The sequence below is a fragment of the Papio anubis genome, chromosome 2 (assembly GCF_008728515.1).
Source record: "Papio anubis isolate 15944 chromosome 2, Panubis1.0, whole genome shotgun sequence".
NCBI classification, from domain to species: domain Eukaryota; kingdom Metazoa; phylum Chordata; class Mammalia; order Primates; family Cercopithecidae; genus Papio; species Papio anubis.
Window position 1 is genome coordinate 142,095,412 of NC_044977.1, and position 21,725 is coordinate 142,117,136.

At 39.2% G+C, this 21,725-nt stretch overlaps 1 protein-coding gene across 4 annotated transcripts in view; it reads right to left on the reverse strand.

Annotated features, from left to right (window-relative positions):
- RNF13 (ring finger protein 13) overlaps positions 1–20,304 on the reverse strand; it is a 159,149-nt gene extending 138,845 nt beyond the window's left edge. For 2 of the 4 annotated variants that reach the window (XM_031663680.1, XM_031663682.1), the window contains exon 1: positions 18,654–19,598. The gene's annotated coding sequence lies outside the window, so the exon portion shown is untranslated. Of the gene's footprint in view, positions 1–18,653; positions 19,599–19,626 lie in introns of those variants that run through there. The other 2 variants (XM_003894959.3, XM_031663681.1) reach the window with 1 other exon arrangement.
- Positions 20,305–21,725: the final 1,421 nt, after the last annotated feature.

A 21,725-nucleotide genomic window follows, 5' to 3' on the forward strand; every position in this document is an offset into this window, starting at 1 on the left:
TCTCAAGAACTGGACCAAAATATTCCACTACTAAAAGAATTGTTATCTTTTCCTAATTTGCGAAAAGAATAAACAAAGAGTAATTTCCATTTGTTTTTTTTCAAGAAATGTACCTTATACTACAATAAGCATCAAAAGAATATATACTGTACCAAGCACTAACAGAAAAAATCAGTGAACAATTAACTATTTTAGTGGAAAATTCATAATAGCCAGTCACACATCATTTAATAGGTTATTTTTCCTACAAATGTGATTATGTATATGTATATGTATATAACATATATATGGCACCATAAAATTTCCTCCAAAATAGTGTTCGCAGCTCACACACCACCTAAATATATCAATAACTTCCTAGTGTCCCTTAAAAAGCATCAATATTTCCAGGAATTCTGGCAACTAGAACTTCTAACACATACTGTATTAGTCCATTTTCATACTGCTATGAAGAAATACCTGCCCCTGGCCCCTCCCAAATCTCATGTCCTCATATTTCAAAACAAATCATGCCTTCCCAACAGCCCCCAAAGTCTTAATTCATTTCAGCATTAACTCAAAAGTCCACAGTCCAAAGTCTCATCTGAAACAAGGTAAGTCCCTTCCACCTATGAGCCTGTAAAATCAGAAGCAAGTTAGTTACTTCCTAGATACAATGAGGGGACAGGCATTGGTTAAATACACCCATTCCAAACGGGAGAAACTGGCAGAAACAAGGGGGCTACACGGTCCATGCAAGTCTGAAATTTGACAGCACGGCAATCAAATCTTAAAGCTCCAAAATAATCTCCTTTGACTCCATGTCTCACATCCAGATCATGCTGATGCAAGAAGTGGGCTCCCGCAGACTTGGGCAGATCTGCCCCTGTGGCTTTGTAGGGTACAGCCCACTTCCTGGCTGCTTTTATGGGTTGGCGTTGAGTGTCTACAGCTTTTCCAGGCACGTGGTGCAAGCTGTTCGTGGATCTACCATTCTGAGGTCTGGAGAACAGTGGCCCACTTCTCATAGCTATTCTAGGCAGTCCCCAGTAGGGACTCTGTGTGGGGGGCTCCAACCCTGTATTTCCCTTCCACACTGCCCTAGCAAAGGTTCTCCATGAGGGCTTCACCCTTGCAGCAAACTTCTGTCTGGACATCCAAGCGTTTCCATACATTCTCTGAATTCTAGGTAGAGATTCCCAAACCTCAGTTCTTGACTTTTGTGCACCTTGCAGGCTCAACACCATGTGGAAACTGTTAATGCTTGGGGCTTGCGCCCTCTGAAGCCATGGCCCAAACTGTACCTTGGTCCCTTTTAGCCACAGCTAGGACCCAGGACACCAAGTCCCAAGACTTCACAAAGCAGGAAGGCCCTGGGCCCAACCCAGCAAACCATTTTTTCCTCCTAGGCCTCTGGGCCTATGATAGAAGGGGCTGCCATGAAGACTTCTGACATGCCCTGGAGACATTTTCCCTATTTTCTTGGCAATTAACATTTGGCTCCTTGTTACTTCAGCAAATTTCTACAGCTGGCTTGAATTTCACCTCAGAAAATGGGTTTTTCTTTTCTACTGCATCATCAGGCTGCAAATTTTCCAAACTTTTATGCTCTGCTTCCCTTTTAAACTTAAGTTCCAATTTCAAACCGTATCTTTGTGAATGAACACAACTGAATGCTTTTTTTTTGAGACGGAGTCTCGCTCTGTCGCCCAGGCTGGAGTGCAGTGGCGCGATCTCAGCTCACTGCAAGCTCCGCCTCCCGGATTCACGCCATTCTCCTGCCTCAGCCTCCAGGGTAGCTGGGAATACAGGAGCCCACCGCCGCGCCCAGCTAATTTTTTGTATTTTTAGTAGAGACGGGGTTTCACCATGGTCTCGATCTCCTGACCTCAGGATCTGCCTGCCTCGGCCTCCCAAAGTGCTGGGATTACAGGTGTGAGCCACTGCGCCCGGCCAACTGAATGCTTTTAAGGGCACTCAGGTCACCTCTTCAACAGTTTACTGCTTAGAAATTTCTTCCGCCAGACACCCTAAATCATCTCTCTCAAGTTAAAAGTTCCACAAATCTCTAGGGCAGGGACAAAGTGCCACCAGTCTCTTTGCTAAAGCATATCAAGAATCACCTTTTCACCAGTTCCCAATAAGTTCCTCATCTCCTTCTGAGACCACTTCAGCCTGAACTTCATTGTCCATATGACTATCAGTATTTTGGTCAAAACTATTCAACAAGTCTTTAGGAAGCTCCACATTTTCCCACATTTTCCTGTCTTCTTCTGAGCCCTCCAAACTGTTCCAACCTCTGCCTGTTATCCAGTTCCAAAGTCGCTTCCCTTTTAAACGTAAGTTTTCAGGCATCTTAATAGCAGTACCCACTCCACTGGTAACAATTTACTATGTTAGTCCATTTTCATACTGCTATGATGAAAACTCAAGACTGGGTAATTTATAATGAAAAAGAGGTTTAATGGACTGACAGCTCTACATGGCTGGAGAGGCCTCATAAACATGGCAGAAGGTGAAGGAGGAGGAAAGGCATGTCTTATATGGTGGCAGGCAAGAAAGCATGTGCAGGAGAACTTCCCTTTTATAAAACCATCAATTCACATGAGACTTATTCACTACCACAAGAACAGCACAGAAAAAACGACCCCCATGATTCAATTACCTCCCACCGGGTCCCTCCCACAACACATGGGGGTTATGGGAGCTACAATTCAAAATGTGATTTGGGTGGGAACACAGCCAAACCATATCACATGCTATACGTAAATCCCCACAGTTTTTTAAAGCTTTTAAAGACACTGGATCAGAAGTTGTCATAAGCAAAAGTGTTACATCAGAAAACAAAACAAAACAAAAACAACAATAACATGGCTTCTCTTTTTAAGCAAAAATAAGATGCACAATATTTTTTGCAAGAAAGCAGAAGTTTGCCCAGCAAATTCCTCTAACATAAAGTCTTCCAAGTAAAAGCAAGCATAATCTAAGATTTTTAACTACCACCATCAACCAAAGCAAAATTTTTTCATCTAATGCAATAAACGTTTTACAATTTGATTTTTCAACAAATGAAACAAAATGATCCATTTTTTACTTTTAATAGATTAAGAAACAGGTTTTTCCGGGCAGGTGTGGTGACTCACACCTGTAATCCCAACACTTTGGGGGGCCGAGGCAGGAGAATCACCCAAGGTCAGGAGTTCGAGACCAGCCTGGCCAACATGGCAAAACCCTGTCTCAACTAAAAATACAAAAATTAGCCTAGCCTGGTGGCTCATTCCTGTAATCCCAGCTACTTGGGAGGCTGAGGCAGCAGAATCGCTTGAACCTGGGAGGCAGAGGTTGCAGTGAGCCAAGATTACCACTGCACATCAGCCTGGGTGATAGAGCAAGACTCCATCTCAAAAAGAAAAAAAAAGAAATAGGTTTTTCCAAAATACCAAATTCTTTCCAATCTCAGGGCCTTCATACCAATTGTTCTCAACCCCAGAGTTATAGTTTCTCATTCAGTGTATATGAGATGTGATCTGGTAATCTATACTACTTACAGTATTTACATATACTCCAGGTGATTCTTATAAATAGAAAATACATTTTTAGTTCAGTATATCACAAATCTCTCAGTGCCTGTGACAAAAATAAATGTTCCCAGGCCCCTCTCCTTGAGATGCAGACAGAAAACCTATAATTTGACTTTTAAAAAAAAGTTCCCTATTGAATCCTTATAATTAAGTCAAATTTGGAAAGCACTGTTTTGAACCAAAGATTGGCAAGTGGCATACCAAGTCATTATTCATAAACTTCTTCCAAGTCAATAGGCAGCGGGCAGAGGGTCAAACTAAAGAAAGGAGAAACAGAAAGAGAGAGATAGGAGTGCTAACAAAAACAGACTTCATAATTCTTTCAAATACCATTGTTGTCACGAGTACCATAGGTTGCCAACCCTAGCAATAAGCCACACAGCAAACAAGAAAAAGACAATTGACAATGAAATTGCTTTCATGAATAGCAGAATATTCAACACTAAGATGTAAGATGGTAGAAAATTCTGGTTTTCTTGATTACCAAAATATCAAATACCATGCAAAGTATACTTGAAGGCGTTAATGTCATCTATCTCCCGAACCCGAATGTTTAATTTTCATGATTCCTCACATAAATGTCACCATCACTGTAGCCAACATTGATAGAAAACTTAATTTTGTGCTAGGAACTGTGTTAAGCATCTAATCATCAAAACAACATTGTAAAATAAAACAAAAACAACACAGGGAACTTGCACTATCGCTCCATTTTCCCTATTTTAGAGGATTCAATTTCTATGTTTAAGTGCTAGAGTCTAACTGGCTGACTAAATGAACCAGTTCCCTCATCCCAATCCCTCCTTTAATTTTTGCAATTTCTGAACAAAAAGCTGAGAAGTCTAATGACTCATACTTAGCTCAGGTGTTAAGCATGAAACTTAACATGGGTTACCATGTTAATGGTGGAGCACCAGATCAAGTTATACCACTCCCATGGATTATAACAACTGTTTCTTTAAAAAAAATAGAGATATGGGGGTCTTGCCTTGCTGCCCCGGCTGGTCGAACTCTTGGCCTCAAGCGATCCTCCTACCTTGGCCTCCCAAAATGCTAGGATAACAGGCATGAGCCACTACACTCAGCCTATAACAACTGTTTATTTAAAACATCACCCAAAGACCAAGCCCTGTTCTTGGTCTTTTCTGGACACCACACTCTCCCTTGGCAAGTGTTTGCAGCCTGTGTATGCACCTACCACGCCTCACTCTTCTTATAAACATCTTTTCTTTTTTTATTATAATACTCACGACTTTCTATCACACTATAATACTTGTAATATTTATTGTTTATTGTTCAGCTTTGCCACAAAAATATATGCTCCTCAAAGACAGGAATCTTTATTTTATGGATATATCACAAGTACCTAAAGAGTGCCTAGCATGTATTAGGTGTTTAATATTAATATTTGTAGACTGAATGCCTACATGGCCTCTCTTGATATCTTCTGCAGAGCCTCTGAATGTGACTACCTGTTAACTATGCTCAGAAAAAAAATTTAAGACCTTAACATTAAAAATGTTAAAAGTTTATATATACTTTATATATACAGTCATCCTCGGTATCTGTAGGAGATTGGTGCCAGGACTGCCCGTTCATACTAAAACCTATGGATGGTAACATTCCTTACCACAGATGGTACAGTATTTGCATATAACCTATGCAAACCCTTCGATATACTTTAAATCATCTCTAGATCAGTTGTAATACTGAATACAGTGTAAATGCTATGTAAATAGTTGTTATACCACAATGTTCAACATGTTCAGTAGAGATGCGACCATCCATTTTTGCCTGAATATTTTGAACACTGGTTGAATCCACAAATACAGAGCCATGGATACAGAGGGTCAACTGTAAGTTAATATTTAAAAATATGTAAATATGGCTAGGCATGGTGGCTAACGTCTGTAATCCCAGCACTTTGGGAGGCTGAGGTGAATGGATTGCTTGAGTCCAGGAGTTCAAGACCAGCCTGGCCAAGATGGCAAAACTCTGTCTCTACAAAAAATACAAAAATTAGCTAGGCATAGTGGCATGCACAGGTGGTCCCAGTTACTCAGGAGGCTGAGGCGTGAGGATCGTTTGCACCCAAAAGGCAGAAGTTGCAGTGAGACAAGATCGTACCTCTGCACCCCAGCCTGGGTGACAGAGCAAGACCCTGTCTTAAAACAAAACATAAATACTATGAAATAATAAATGAATTTGCTGAATCATGTAAACTCTGGATGGTGGGACTCTGTGGTTTTTATTCTTCTTTATATTTATCTGCATGTTTCAGAATAAAAAACTAAAACTCCCTAGACTATTTCATTTTACATAATATATACAGGAGACTAGAAAAAAATACATGAAAATATTAAGAGAAATCTGTTCTACTTGCTCAAGTTTTCTAAGTGTGAATTACTTTTATACAGCAAAACATTTCTTAAATAAGCAAGCAACAAGTCTTTTAATTTACAAGTTTACTTATAATTTGGAGGAGATGAAATGATTTGAAGTAAAATATATAATCAAAAAAGAGAAAGGGCAGATCTTGAGCAGAGTTAACAAATCTGAGCTGTCATTTTCTGTCTGTAAGCCTTTAATTATACTCAAAGACTCTATCCTACACTACAGTCCTTATAGTTATTATTGCCATAAAGGTCAAATGTAGCAGCCACTTGGGCTCTGAGGCATCTGCATTCATTAGCAACACATCATAATCAACCACAGGTGATAGCTTAATTAATTGTGATGCCATGGATTACTAGCATTCCATTTCCCTCTGACAAGGAGCTTAGCACTGTGCTCAGGCCCAAAGGCATAACCAACCAAATGCCAAAATCTCAGAATTTCAGATCTATCTGCTGGAGCCACTCCAGATACCAATTTTGTACCAGCAGAGGTTCAAACAGGAGACACTATTCAGTAAGTTAAACAAAAGGTATTCAATATAAATGATTATTAAGCTATGATAGGATAGTAAATATAAAGATACGAAGAGAGGTAGGGAGGGGCAGGAGAGAGGGATTCCAAAAGGGCATGAGGAAACTTCTAGGAGTGATGAATATGTTCATTAACTTCATTATAGAGGTGGTTACATGATTATATAAATATATCAGAACTTATCAAAGTATACACTTTATATAGTTTATTGTATGTGAATTATAATTCAGTAAAGCTGTTTTTAATTTTTTAGAGAAAAGGAATTATTAAACTCTAAGAGAGTAACACTGAAGGAGACATTACAAAGGGACAAACTTGGAAGACAGTCTAAGGCTGAAATTCAGTTTTCATTGCAGCAGGTGTGGTTGCAGCACTCTAGGTAACAGAGAATCTCACTGGGTTGACCAGACCAGAGCTGGTCCAAGGTTGCCAGGCAAACAATAAACAGCCCACTGGGGTGCTGATGGGTAGGTATGCAGAGGCAGTCAGGGCGCAGCTGCCAACACCAGGTCTGGAATGTACAACATCTATGTCAAGAGGGTTGCTGGAGGTGGGGCACAGTGGCTCATACCTGTAATCCCAGCACTCTGGGAGGCTGAGATGGGCAGATCACCTGAGGTCAGGAATTTGAGACCAGCCTGGACAACATGGTGAAACCCTGTCTCTACTAAAAATACAAAAATTAGCCGGGCATGGTGGTGCCTGTAATCCCAGCTACTCAGAAGGCTGAATCACTTAAGCCTGGGAGGCAGAGGTTGCAGTGAGCAGAGAATGTGCCACTGCATTTAGCCTGGCCAATAGAGTGAGACTGAGTCTTAAAAAAAAAAAAAAAAGAGGGTTGCTGGAGCCTGGGCAACATAGCGAGACTCTGTCTCTACAAAAAATACAAAAATTAGCCAGGTGTAGTGGCATGCACCTATAGTCCCAGTTACTGGGAAGGCTAAGGCAGGAGGATTGCTTGAGCCCAGAATTTGAGGCTTCAGTGAGCTATGATCGCCAGTGTACTCCAGCCTGAGCAACAGGGAAAGACTTTGTCTCTTTAAAAAAAAAAAAAAAAAATCAGGAAAAATAACTAACAGGTACTAGGCTTAATATGTGGGTCATGAAATCATCTAGTCAGCAAATTCCCATGACACAAGTTTACCTACATAACAAACCTGCACGTGTACACCTGAACTTAAAATAAAAGTTAAATTTAAAAAAAAAAAGAGGATGACCTCTGACCTAGTTTTCTTTTGCAGCTTTTTGATATAGATATACTTACAAATGGACATTAACTAGACATACTCATATAATCCTGTATGTGTCTGTTTATCAATCTACCTAACTATATTTGTGTGTATATCTTTAAAAAAAAAAAAAAAAAAGCCCCAAAGGAAAACTAGGACAGAGGTCATTTCCTTTCACAAAATATACATTTTTTTTTCTAGTCTAGGATATTATCCATCTATGTTTTTAAATGAAAATGTTTTACATTATACAACAATTTGATTATTATACTTATCAGCTTCTAGAGGCTGCTGACATCCTTGGCTTGTAGCCTCTTCTTCCATCTTCAAAGCCAGCAATGGTAGATTAATTCCTTCTTACAGCACATTATCACAAACTCCTCTTATGCCTCCCTCTTCCATTTTTAAGGACAATTGTGATTACACTGGGCCCACACAGATAATCTTCCCAAAGGGAGGTCCTTAATCACTTCTGCAAAGTTCCTTTTCTCATACTAGGTAACATATTCTCAGATTCCAAGTATTACGATATGGACATATTTGGGCAGTCATTATTCTGCCTACCATGGTAATTATCACATTTCTTGGCAAAATTTTAATTTATTCATTTATTTATTTATATCACTATGGAATCACATATTACTGTTTTATTCAATGGGTTATAATCTGTTATTGTATTATTATTTTGATGTCCAATTGTTTGGCCAGTGCAGGCTTATTCAAGCTAGCTTCTGTGTCTTTTTAATATGCTCCCAACACTCTTGAGCACCTCCTTGTTTTCTGGCACAAGATTTTCCAGTTCTATCTTGTACTTTTCCTGCCCCAGCCCTGAAATCAGCCATTTCTTTAAAAAGAATATTGTTGTTTACAGGAAAATACAGCATCAGAGAAACAACTTTCTCTCTAATAACAAAAAACATAAAGGTCTTTGTACTGTTTTTACAACTTTAACTCTGTAGTTACTTCAAAATTTTAACATGTTATTTTATTTTAATAATATAATGTCTTCCAAAGTTCAAAGTAATCACTTGTATCATATTGTATTATGATTTGTATGCTTTTTTTACTTGAAATTACAGTTGTTCAAACTCTTTATAACCACTACTTTGTACTGCTTTATATGGCTGACACATAACTTTGTCTATTTTCTTGCCGTACAATATTGAATTGAATTCAACTCAGGCTATTACAAATAATTTTCCAGTGAATATAAATCTTTCCATACTTCTGATTATCTTCTTGGGATAGATTCCCTGACATGGAATCGCTACACCAAAGAAACATTTTAAAACTTCATACATATTGCCAAATTGTTTTCCAGAAAAGAACATTCCTATTAATATTTCCAAATAAATATGCCTTTCACTGCATCGATTCTCCTTTTTTGGTCTTTTGTTGGTGTTAGGTGAAATTATAAATGACAAAAATAGCTAATATTTATCAAATGCTTACTATATATCTGGCTAAGTACTTAATATACATTATTTCTTTTAATCCTCACAACTCTATAGTAGGTTCCACTGTCTCTCCATAAATATAGGAATAAAGACTTGGATCAACAGCATAAAGTGCTTAAAACAGCGCCTAACACACAGTAAGCACTTTATAAATATTTCCTCCTATTTTTAAGTGTTTTAAGTGTTCAGTTGCTTGCCCAGTAACGCTTACCTCTTAAACAGTGAAGTTAGGATTCAATTAAAAGTCTGTGTCATGAAATACTGCCCTTCCCATATCATCCAAGTATTGCATAAATTTGCATTTCTTTAATTACTTACGAGGTTGAAATTGTTCACATTTCTATTCATAATGAAATGTTAAGGCTATTTGAAAACTTCAAGAAAAACATAAAAACTAACATATATTAATGATAATTTATATATTCAAACTAGCTTCTGTTCTAATTTTATCTTTATTATTCATGGATCTCTGTACCAGACTGTGATAAATATGGTTTATCCCTGAGGCTTTCTCTGTAACATCAAAATTAAGTTGCAAAATAATTATAACTTTGAAAATGAATTACATATTGACACTTCTCTCCAAACCTAAAGAAAATGAAATGATCTACCTTCTTTAATAATGACCAAATATATGTAACATGATACCAGAAATGGAATAGCCCAATTATAGTAAGATAGTCATTCAACACTATGCTAAAAACATCCTTCATAGTTTCCACATTCAGGGAAATCAGACATCTTACAGATCAAGTTCTTTTTTTTTTGAGACAGAGTCTCGCTCTGTCGCCCAGGCTGGAGTGCAGTGGCCAGATCTCAGCTCACTGCAAGCTCCGCCTCCCAGGTTCACGCCATTCTCCTGCCTCAGCCTCCCGAGTAGCTGGGACTACAGGCGCCCGCCACCTCGCCCGGCTATTTTTTTGTATTTTTTAGTAGAGACGGGGTTTCACCAGGTTAACCAGGATGGTCTCGATCTTCTGACCTCGTGATCCGCCCGTCTCAGCCTCCCAAAGTGCTGGGATTACAGGCTTGAGCCACCGCGCCCGGCCCAGATCAAGTTCTTTAGTGTTCCACTTTCCACTTTTTTATTTACTCACGTGATTCAGCTTGCATATGGAAAAAAGACAGTAAATGACTGTTAAAGGCAATAAATGTTACACACAAAATCCGTTGTGTTTCTACACCCCAGCAATGAACTATCCAAAAATTAAATTAAGAAAAACTTCCATTTATAATAGTATCCAAAAGAATACAATACCCAGGAATAAATATAACAAAAGAGGTGAGAGATTTGTACACTGAAAACCATAAAACACAAAAACACTGCTGAAAGATATCAAACACACATCCAGGCACTGAAAGACTTAATATTGTTAAGATGGCAATACTACCCAAAGCAATCTACAGATTCAATATGTTACCTATCAAAATTTTGATGGCCTTTTATGCAGAAATGGAAAAGCTGATTCTCAAATTCATATGGAATTGCAAGGGGCCAAAACAGGTCAAACAATTTTTAAAAAGAAGAACAAAGCTGGAGAACTCACATTTCCCAAATTCAAAACCTTACCACAAAGCTACAGTAATCAAAACAACATAGCACTGGCATAACGATAGATATATAGACCAAAGGAGTAGAATTGAGCATCCAAAAATAAACTCATACATCTATAGCCAAGTGATTTTAAAGATGCCGAAGACCATTCAATGACAAAAGAACAGTGTCTTCAACAAGTGATGCTGGAACAACTATTCACATCCAAGACAATGAAGTTGGAATTTACACCCTATACAACAATTAACACAAAACGAATCAGTGAGCTAAATATAAGAACTAAAATTATAAAACTCTTGGAAGAAAACATAGGATAAATCTTCATGGCCTGGGATTTGGAAATGGATTCTTAGATATGATACCAAAAACGAGTCAAATAAATAAAATGGACTTCATCAAAATTCAAAACATTTATCGATCAAAGGACATTATCAAAAAATTGAAAAAAAAAATCCACAGAATGGAAGAAAACATGTGCACATTATATATTTGATAATGAACAGTCTAGTATCTGGAGTATATAAAAACACAACCCAATACAAAAACACGAACAACGTATTTTTTTAAAAGGGCAAATAACTTGAATCGACATTTCTCTAAAGCAGATATACATATGGCCAACAAGCACATGAAAAGATGCTTAAAATCATTAGTTATCAGGGAAATGCAAATCAAAACCACAGTGAGATACCACTTTACACCCATAAGGATGGCAATTATCATTTCTTAAAAACAGAAAATAAGCGTAGGCAAGGATGTAGGGAAATTGGAACCCTCACACATTCAGTGGGAATGTAAAATGGTTTAGTTACTGTGGAAAGCAGTTTGGCAGGTCCTCAAAAAGCTAAACAGGATTACCATAAGACCCAGCATTCCATTCTTGGTATATACCCGAAGAAGTGAAAACAGGTACTCAAATAAATCCTTGGGCACAAATATTCACAGCAACATATTCATAATAACTAAAAGGTGGACACAACCCAAATATCCATCGATGGATAAATGGATAAACAAACTGATATATATACATGCAAAGGAATATTCTTCTGCTATAAAAAGGAAAGAAGTACTGATACAAGCTACATGTGAGTAAACCTTGAAAACATTTTGCTAAATGAAAGAAGCCAGGGATAAAAACTCAAATATCGAATAATTCAATTTATATAAAATATCCAGAATAAGTAAATCCGTAAAAACAGAAAACAGATTTGGTTGCCATGAGCTAGGGGCCTCAGGGAATGAGGAGTAACTGCTTGATAGGTATGAGATTTTACTTTAAAGTGATAAAAATGTTTTAAAACTCGACAGAAGTGATGATTGCACAACACTGCAAATATACTAAATGCCACTGAACTGTTGCTCCAAAATGGTTAATTACGTCAATTTTTACCTCAATTTTTTTTCCAAAAAAAGCAATTAACATTTATAATACGTGTTGGATAAATGTGGAAATTATAAGCAGTTCTTCCTCTTTGAAGGTCAAATGTGCAAATGACAAGCATAGTAATTATGCAAATAAAGTATTCTTCAACATTTAATGAGGTGTTTTATGTCTAAATAAAGTCGATGTTTCTCCCTCATGACTTCATTCAGAAATATTGATTTATCACCAGCTCCTTACTAGGATTATTTCCCAGTGGAAATTCATTCCCTCTATAAAGTTTTTCTGGATATTTCTATCATTAGAAATGAAGCCTGGGCAGGGAATGGTGACTCATCCCAGCACTTTGGGAAGCTGAGGAGGGAGGATTGCTTGGGGCCAGGAGTTTGAGACCAACCAAGGCAACAGAAAAAGCAAGAAAGCAGGAAAGAAAGGAAAGAAAGAAAGGAAAGAAAGGGAAGGAAGGAAGGAAGGAAGGAAGGAAAAAAGGAAGGAAGGAAGGAAGGAAGGAAGGAAGGAAGGAAGGAAGGAAGGAAGGAAGGAAGGAAGGAAGGAAGGGGGGAGAGAGAGAGAGACAGAAAAGAAAGAAAGAAAGAAAAAGAAAGAAAGAAAGGACAGAAAGAAAGAAAGAAAGAAAGAGAGAGAGAGAGAGAGGAAGGAAGGAAGGAAGGAAGGAAGGAAGGAAGGAAGGAAGGAAGGAAGGAAGGAAGGAAGGAAGGAAGGGCGAAAGAGCAAGCCTGAACTACATTCACATTCAATCAATTCAAGGTCAACATATTTCTAACTCCTTAAAAATGATTCTAAGCCAAATTCTTGTAGGTGACCAGGAGCTCTGTCATATCAAAGCGCAAAACATCCCAAAATTTCAGTTTTCTTTTCAGTTCACATTAATGTCGCAATAAACATTTAAATGTTTTAATGTCTGAATATTTCATGATCATTAATATTTAATTATTAACTCCATAACCACAAAATTGACAATGTTCCTCAGACTTTATTTCAAAGTTAAAAACACCGATTTCCTCAGGAAGATCTACATCATTGAAACAACTAGAAATAACAAATATCTTCCTCAGGGATCACCTTCTCTTAAGAGGAATATAAAGGTAGATATAAAAATGCCTGATTATGTTACTGCCTGCAAAAATTCCTTAACAGAGTAAGCAGTTTTCAGAATAAAGTTCAGAACTAAATTGTGGTTTAGCAAAGAAGTTCTTCATAAACTGGCTCCTCTCTGTATATTTAGCTTAGTTCCTTGCCATTCCTCCAGTCTTTTTTCTTTCTAACCATGTACATTTTCTCATGCTTATTCAATGGAAGCTCATGCTTGGTTCTATATTATCTACATTAGTGAAGTGAAACATTAGCGCAAGAGATATTTTACAAGAAGTGGTAAAAGCAGATTTTTAACTGGACAATTCCAACTACTTCATTTACAGACGAGGAAATGAACTGAGAGGTTAAGATACCTATGCAAAGTCACCCAGCTAATAAGTGGGAATGTTGGGTGGCACCCAGACTCCCATAATGCTGATGCTTTCAGCTACAATATAACTTTATTTCTATTCCAACCTCATAGATAAGCCAGGGGATTCTCTTTTTATTTTTATATTTTATTTGATTTGATTTCATTTTATTTTATTTTATTTTTTGAGACAGAGTCGCGCTCTGCCACTCAGGCTAGAGAACAGTGGCACGATCTCGGCTCACTGCAACCTCCGCCTCCCAGGTTCAAGCGATTCTCCTGCCTCAGCCTCTCAAGTAACTGTGATTACGTAAGCGAGCCACCAAGCCTGGCTAATTTTTGTATTTTAGTACAGATGGGGTTTTACCATGTTGCCCAGGCTGGTCTCAAACTCTGGCCTCAAGTGATCTGCCCACCTTGGCCTCCCAAAGTGCTAGGATTACAGACGTGAGCGACTGTACCCGGCCAGATTCTCTTCTTCTCACCTTCAATCTAGGGGGTACATGGGTCCTTAATACCTGCCACATTTAACTGACTCCTTTAATCTTTAAGATCTATCTAGCCTCTCCCTTAACACCTTCTCCCTGTAATAAACATATGATGAGTATCTACATTTGTTGAGCATTAAATCCATCTAAGCCATTCCACTGGGAGAAAGGGGAAAAGGGAGAGACAAACGTAAATAAGAAAGACATGGTCCCTTCTTTCAAATGCTCTGCAAAATTAGTTACAATCTGGTATAGTATTCATTATTACCATCTGCTTAAACAGGTACAAATACATAGTACGAGAAAAATCTAATTACCGTCTACTATGAAAATGCACCTTATTTCTCCCATTAGCAGATAAGCTCCATGAGGGCAAGGATTTTTCTCTTTAGAACAGTGTCTGACATAGAAGGTACTCAACAAATGTTTGAGTGAATAAATGTTACAGAAAAACCCCTAAGTAGTAGGATCCAAGTAATGTTTCCAAAAATGGTATGACAAGATATGTAAACCTTCTTATCATGCTCAACAACATTTTTCTGTTGGTTTGTTTCATTGGCCAGTTACTGAGAACTTGACAGGAAACTGAAAATAGTTGAGATGGACATATTTTACTACTTAATTCAACATCATGCTCTACCCAATTGTACCAAACCCTAGAAAATCTTCCAAGAAAGGAAACCTACAGTCCTTCTATGACTTAGTCCTGAGCCCTTTTTCAAGTACAAAGGGCCTCCAGTTGTTTTAATTTTTTTCTTATAATAGGTTCTGGGATCTCTGTGTTTGCCCCCACTTATGAAGATAATAATACTGGTAACAAAAACATCTCAATTACTATCTGTCATGTACCAGACACTTTTCATATATTAACTCAGTATTTCAAAACAACTATCAGAATTGGTATTGTCATCAACATCGTTTTACAGAATGGAAAAAATGGTAAGCCTCTTATCCTTTGAGTCTCTTTTTCCACAATCCTGGCTATAAGTAAAATACAGTCTCATCAGTTGCCCCCTGACTTTCATTGTCTCCCATAACAAGCACACAGGCTCTCTGATTCTAAAGGTTTTGCTATTAACCAATTCAAGGTAACAAAGAAGTGATAATAAAAATAACAAATCTGGGCCTGGCATGGTGGCTCACGCCTATAATCCCAGTACTCTGGGAGGCCGAGACGGGTGGATCACGAGGTCAGGAGATTGAGACCATCCTGGCTAACACGGTGAAACCCTGTCTCTACTAAAAATACAAAAAATTAGCCAGGCATGGTGGCGGGCGTCTGTAGTCCCAGCTACTCGGGAGGCTGAGGCAGGAGAATGACATGAACCCGGGAGGTGGAGCTTGCAGTGAGCCCAGATTACGCCACTGCACTCCAGCCTGGGCGACAGAGCGAGACTCTCTCTCAAAAAATAAAAAAATAAAAAAATAAAAATCTGGAGATGTTCAAATGTTCAACAATTCAACATTCAACATATGTTTATAAATGCCTGGCACCACACAAAAATCAGACTCTCAAAATTCTTAGTGTGAGAATCCCTAGTCTCCAGTTTACTAGCTATTTTTTTAATAAACGGGAGCCTTGCTAGGTCTAAAAATTTTTCCTCCCCACTGACTTACCTCCTGATCTCCCAGGACACAAATCAAAATACACTAAAGGGAAAAATAATGGGTACATCTTCATTGAGAAATCTGTACTTGTGAGGAATTTAAGGAGTCACATTACTCTTGTGAAACTCTGACCCACAGAGGAGTGGTTACTTTTAGGTCATTTCCTTACAATGTAAGCATTTGGTCTCTTCCCTTTTCATAGAATACACAGAGCTTCCAGTTTTCATTCTATATTTCTAAATATCTGAACAACTCCTCAGCTCCAAAAGTAAACTCCCTATCATCCTCTCTCCTCCTAAATCTCCTTCCACCAAAACCTGTTCTTCATGATAATATCCTTATTTCTGCTAATAACATCACTATCCTCCCAAAAATTTGTCCTGGGCCTATACTCTGGTCAGTTCCCAGTGTCAATGTCATTATAATGTCAACATCTTTCAAATTTGTACCTTCACTACAATCATCACTTTTTGCCTCAACTACTATAGTTAAACTCCATGGTATTCCTACTTCTAGGCTTCCACTCTTCCATTGGACCTGTTCACAAATTATTATCCATAAAGAGAGTTTCTTCTTAACTAAAAATCATATACAAAATCTTTAGTCTGACATTTAAGAGTCTCCATAATCTGTATCCATCTATCTTTACCAGTCTGGTCCTTAAACATACCCTTACCAAATATACTCTGCTTTTCCTATCTCTATACCTTTGCTTGGGCAGTGTCCTTATGTGGAAGTTTTTTTTTCCCACCCTCCTTCAACTGCTAACAATCTTTCAAATGACGTTATCGTCAATGGGAAAAAAAAAAAAGCTAAGGCATATAATTTACTAAACATATACTCCATCTGATGCTTCACAAATTATCTGAATCTCCACAAAAACAAATAAGGAAGCAGTTAAGGAAACTGAGGAGGAGCTCACCGAAACTCACCAGCAAGTAAGAATCCACAATAGCCCCATGGCATTCCACATTTTTAATGAAATAAGACATAAAAGAGACAGACGTTCCGTAGTCAGAATACCTGTGTTCAAATTCCAGCTACTCCACTACTCCACCAGCTACTTGTGTGAACTCACAAGTTATGTATCTGTGATGCCTTAATTCCCCCACTTCCCACTTATAAAATGGGGATAAGACAGGCATGATGTATCACACCTGTAATCCCAGCACTTTGGAAGGCTGAAGCAGGTGGATCACTTGAACCCTGGAGTTTCAGACCAGACTGAGCAACATAACAAGACCTTGTCTCTACAAAAAAACAATTTTTTTTTAATTAGCCAGGCATGGCAGTATATGACTGTAGTCCCAGCTATTTGTTGGGCTAAGATAGGAGGATCCCTTGAGCACACAAAGTCAAGCGTACAGTGAGCCATAATCGCTCCAGCCTGGGCAACAGAGCAAGACCCTGTCCCCCAAAAATAAAAATAAAAAGGAAACAATTTACCATCTACTACATCAATGACTGTAAGAACCACCTGAGATATTACAAAGGGCTTAGAATTATATTTGGCTCATAGTAACCAATCAATATTAGCTACATTACTGTTTTGTTGTTATTGATATACTACGTTATATAAACTTTGACAACACCAATCATATGCTGTGTTGTCCCCAAATCAACTTTTGTGTAATGTAAAAGATTCATAAAAGTTTAATATTTTACTTTTATATATGCTCAATAAATATCTATAGAATACATATATTTTTGAACAATGACTCACCAGTATGCTTTACTAAAAGGAATTTGCTTGTAATTTTGTTTCCTCTTTTGGGAAAAGTAACAATGCTTACCAACTTTCTTCCCCTTTTTATGTCATGTGAAACTATCATACGCAATGCCATATGGTAAACATGACAAACAGTGCAAAACACTATTTTGACTGAAACTCATTTGCCTTCTGCTAAACATCATTAATTCCCAGATTTAAAAATATTGTTATTTAAATGCCAACCATTTTTAGGTCACACCTACACGAAGTAAGCAAAACATACCATGATAGTTGACCAAACTATTTCATTTCATACATCTCCTATGGGAAGAACTATAAGGCATAAAATGCCTTTCTCCAACTTAACTCAAAGACATAAATCTATCCCTTTAGTCATACCCTCAGTCCTACCCTCACTTAGCTAAAGTTAGTGCCTGTAAAAGTTCTGAATAATCTACGATATTCTGGAATGCAGAAAAATATCAAGGGAAGAAAGCTGAATGCTAACAACAATTTATGCCCCTCCAAAATTATTGAGAAAATTAGCTTTATACAGGGAGAGATGAGAACTTATCCCAAACCCTTCAGTATTATAACTCTCAAACCAAGATTTTGTCTAAGATTTGCATTACACATAGAGACAAGATGACAAGCTGCCTAGCTTCAAACAAAGGCAGAGGTTAAAAAAAAAAACCTAATAAAACAGTTCTCATTCCCTACATAGAGAAAAATAACCGTCCTTCTCTTCAATAGTTTCCAACAAAACAACAAAAAAACTTACGTAATAGACAAATTTTGTTTCATTTAATCCTCATAACTCATTTGTTATTTACGGAAAATGTCACAGAATTAGTAAGTGGCAGAACTGAACCCAGCTTGACTCTCAAATTTGGAATCCAGTATTTTTGAAACATTTGTTTTTGCAATAATCCATAATACACTCTACATTTCCAACTTCCTCTTGACACATGCATATTGTTAAAAACTGAAACAAAAGCTTCTTGCCATAATATTTACTTTTATTCCATACAATGTCCTCTAGTATTTTTTTCTTTCTTTTTAATGCTTATGTCAATGTACTAAATTGATTCTAAAATCTATTAATGAATCCTTATGGGCCCTGCACTACAGCACTGCACTACACTTCTTACCTCCTGTTTAAAGTTCTTTTTCATTGCTACCACTGTCCAGTTTTGTTACTTCGATATGGAGCTAATCTCCACCCATTTAAAAAATTGTCCTTAAATAGAATAAACTCTTGAAAGTCCTACCTTAAATCTTGAATTGATTTGTTTCTCCACAAGAACTCTTTGGAGGCACAGCTACCTTACTTATTTATATTGTAACAAAAACTGCAGATGTTCTCCTTGGAGAACAACACATCATTGTTGAAAGGAATGCATCAGTTTTCACTGTTCCTGCTGCATCACTGACTAACAGTAATAGCCGGGCAGGTTTGGGGCAACAAGAGAGGACCCGAGCAGCTGCCCACGGTGCTGAAACTGATGATGAAACGACAGTTTTGGAAATTTACTATTTACTATTGTCAGATTAGGACAAAATAGAGGAATTTACCAGACACCGGCAGAGAAAACTGAGTGGCTGCCACCAAAGTTGCATGAGTGCTTCCGGGATACTACTGTTTGGCTTCTATGTCTGCCCACTCTCTCTTTCTCTCTGGGACAAAGTTCTTTAATAAGTGCAAGTCAAGTCAAGCGTACAGGCACGGCTGCTGACTGACCGTAGTATCTGGCCCTAGCAGGGGTCACGTCCCAAATCTGCAATCTGAGCTTCCAGGGAAAGAAAAAGGGGGTGGGGGTAAAAGAGAGGAAGTGATTGCCCTCCTTTTATTCGAAGACAAAACAGCCCCCTCAACTAAAGTCAAGCGATTCCCCCGAGGACGTTGCGGCAGGTGCTTGACCAAGAAAAGCCTTCCAAACATGTTTTCCAGGCAGGCTCTTGCAGCCTCAAGAAGGGAATGAGAGAAGCAAAACCGGTAACTCAACTTTGGACACACACAAACTCGCAGAATCAGAGTGCAGAGGAGACTCGGTCCCCCGAGGGCAAGGCTATTTTATTCCTTTTGCAAAAAGCCTAATTTACTTCTCGCCCAGTTCTAGAGGAGCAGCAAAAGACCTCAGCAGCAGGGCCGACTCCGGGCTCGAGGGCCAACAAGCGGGGTATGTTCTCTGGGCCTCTCGATAACCCGCTGCCCGGCTGCCGCGAAGCCGGACAAGGTCTTACCTTGAAGTCCAGCCCCCGCAACACAAACAGTCTCGCCGGCCGGCCGCGTCGCTGCGGGAGAAGTCCCTACCCTGACTTCATGACTGAATATCCGCACCGACCCCCACAGCCCGGAGTAGGAGCAGGGACAACAACACCGAGGCGAAGCGGAAGTCCCGCCCCACATGCCTCATTGGTCCGCACCCAAAGGCACAGAAAACCCATTGGGCGACATGGTTGCCTGTTAAGGCTCCTTCCCACTCTCACAAGGAGTCTCGCTACTTGCTCCAGCCCGGCTCGGAGAAATGCCCAGTTTGCGAGTCTCGTTCTTGGCCGCGTGATCGGTCTTCCCTGGAAGTGAAGGGCAGGGTGGGGCAGGCGTCTGCGGAACTGTAGCGCGGCTGAAGAAGCTGCTCTTGGCAGAGGAAGGGGCAGGCTGGCAGAGTGGATTGGCTGTGGGCGTCTGCCGCTAACCATGTGCCCCTAGAAACGGAGACCGTAGGGTCTGGACGGCGCGGGACCGAGCGGGCAGGGCCTGTCGGTCTGATCCGCTCCGGCTGTTGGGACACAGTAGCCCAAGATCCGGCTGCCCGGCTGCCCCCGGGCGGGCCTGGCCCTGGCGCTGACGCTGACACGTCTCTTCCCTGCACACTACACTCACCCGACCTACTAAAGAGGCGAGGGCGAGGCCTCATCCGCCCTCCTCCCGCACCGTGCCCAGTCTGAGATCAGGGTGGGTGGGACCGTGACCACACCTTAGAGTAGGGCTCAAATTGTTAGAGATGCGAGCGGCCCGAGGTCTGAACGCCAGTCCCCCGAGGCCTGGCTCGGATCCGCGCTGACATCAGCACTCTGGGCCTGACACGCGCCATCCCCGGGGCTTAGCAAAAGTCAAACCACGTGATTTTTAAAACCCTTGCCTCCTTTTGATGAACCAAAAATCTCGTCCCCTGCCGCCCTTCTGATAAACCTTTTCTGGTTGTCCCAATCTTAAACCAGTCGAAAATTACCGGATTGTACTATCCACACTGATTAATCATTGCCAACTCGCCACCTTACAAAAGCAATGTGACTTAGTGCAAAGATTACCAAGTCCTGAACTAAAATGTCAGGAGACATAGAATCAGCCACTACTTCTGCTTCAAATAATAAGGCACCTTTAATAAGGCCTTTACAGGCTTCAACTCCTTCAACATCATGTTTTAAAAATGGTGGCGAGGAGGCTGTCACAGGGAATATTAGTAGAATACCATTGGATGTAACTTGTAACTTTGCTTGGAGAGCCCTGAGTAGGTGGCACACAGCAACGGGGGAAAGACACTTTCCTTATTGTGTATCCTTTTGTGCCTTTTGAATTTTGAACCTTGTAAATATTACCTACTCAAATAAAATTGAAATACAAGAAATTTAAAATCAAATTTTAAAAAATTAAATAAAAGCCATCAAAGGTACTTTCCTCTTCTGTATATCCTATGAGTATTCTATATAGTCTTAACTTTTCATTGGTTGTGAAGACATTCAATACTTAAATCACAATTCTGCCTTTAAGAAAGTCATAAATAAAACTCAGCATTGGGAATATTACTAAGAAGACTAGTGTAATTAATATAAACACATTTATAATATCTCTATAAGCATTTTTTCATTAAATTACCTCGAATTGGTATATTACATCAGATTTCTTGCATAACATCAAAAAAATTTTTTTAGGCCGGGTGCAGTGGCTCACGCCTGTAATCCCAGCACTTTGGGAGGCCAAGTCAGGCAGATCACTTGAGGTCAGGAGTTCAAGACCAGACTGGCCAACATGGTGAAACCTCATCTCTACTAAAAATACAAAATTAGCCGGGCTTGGTGGTGCACACCTGTAATCCCAGCTACTTGGGAGGCTGAGGCAGGAGAATCACTTGAACTCGGGAGGCAGAGGTTGCAGTGAGCTGAAATCCCACCACTGCACTCCAGCATAGGCAACAGAGCAAGATTCCGTCTCCAAAAAAAAAATATATATATATATATATATTTAAGTCCACAGAGAGGAGCTTTGGGTTTTGTTATTGTTGTTTTATTTTTATTTATTTTAGAGACAAGGTCTCTCTCTGTTGCCCATGCTGGAGTGCAGT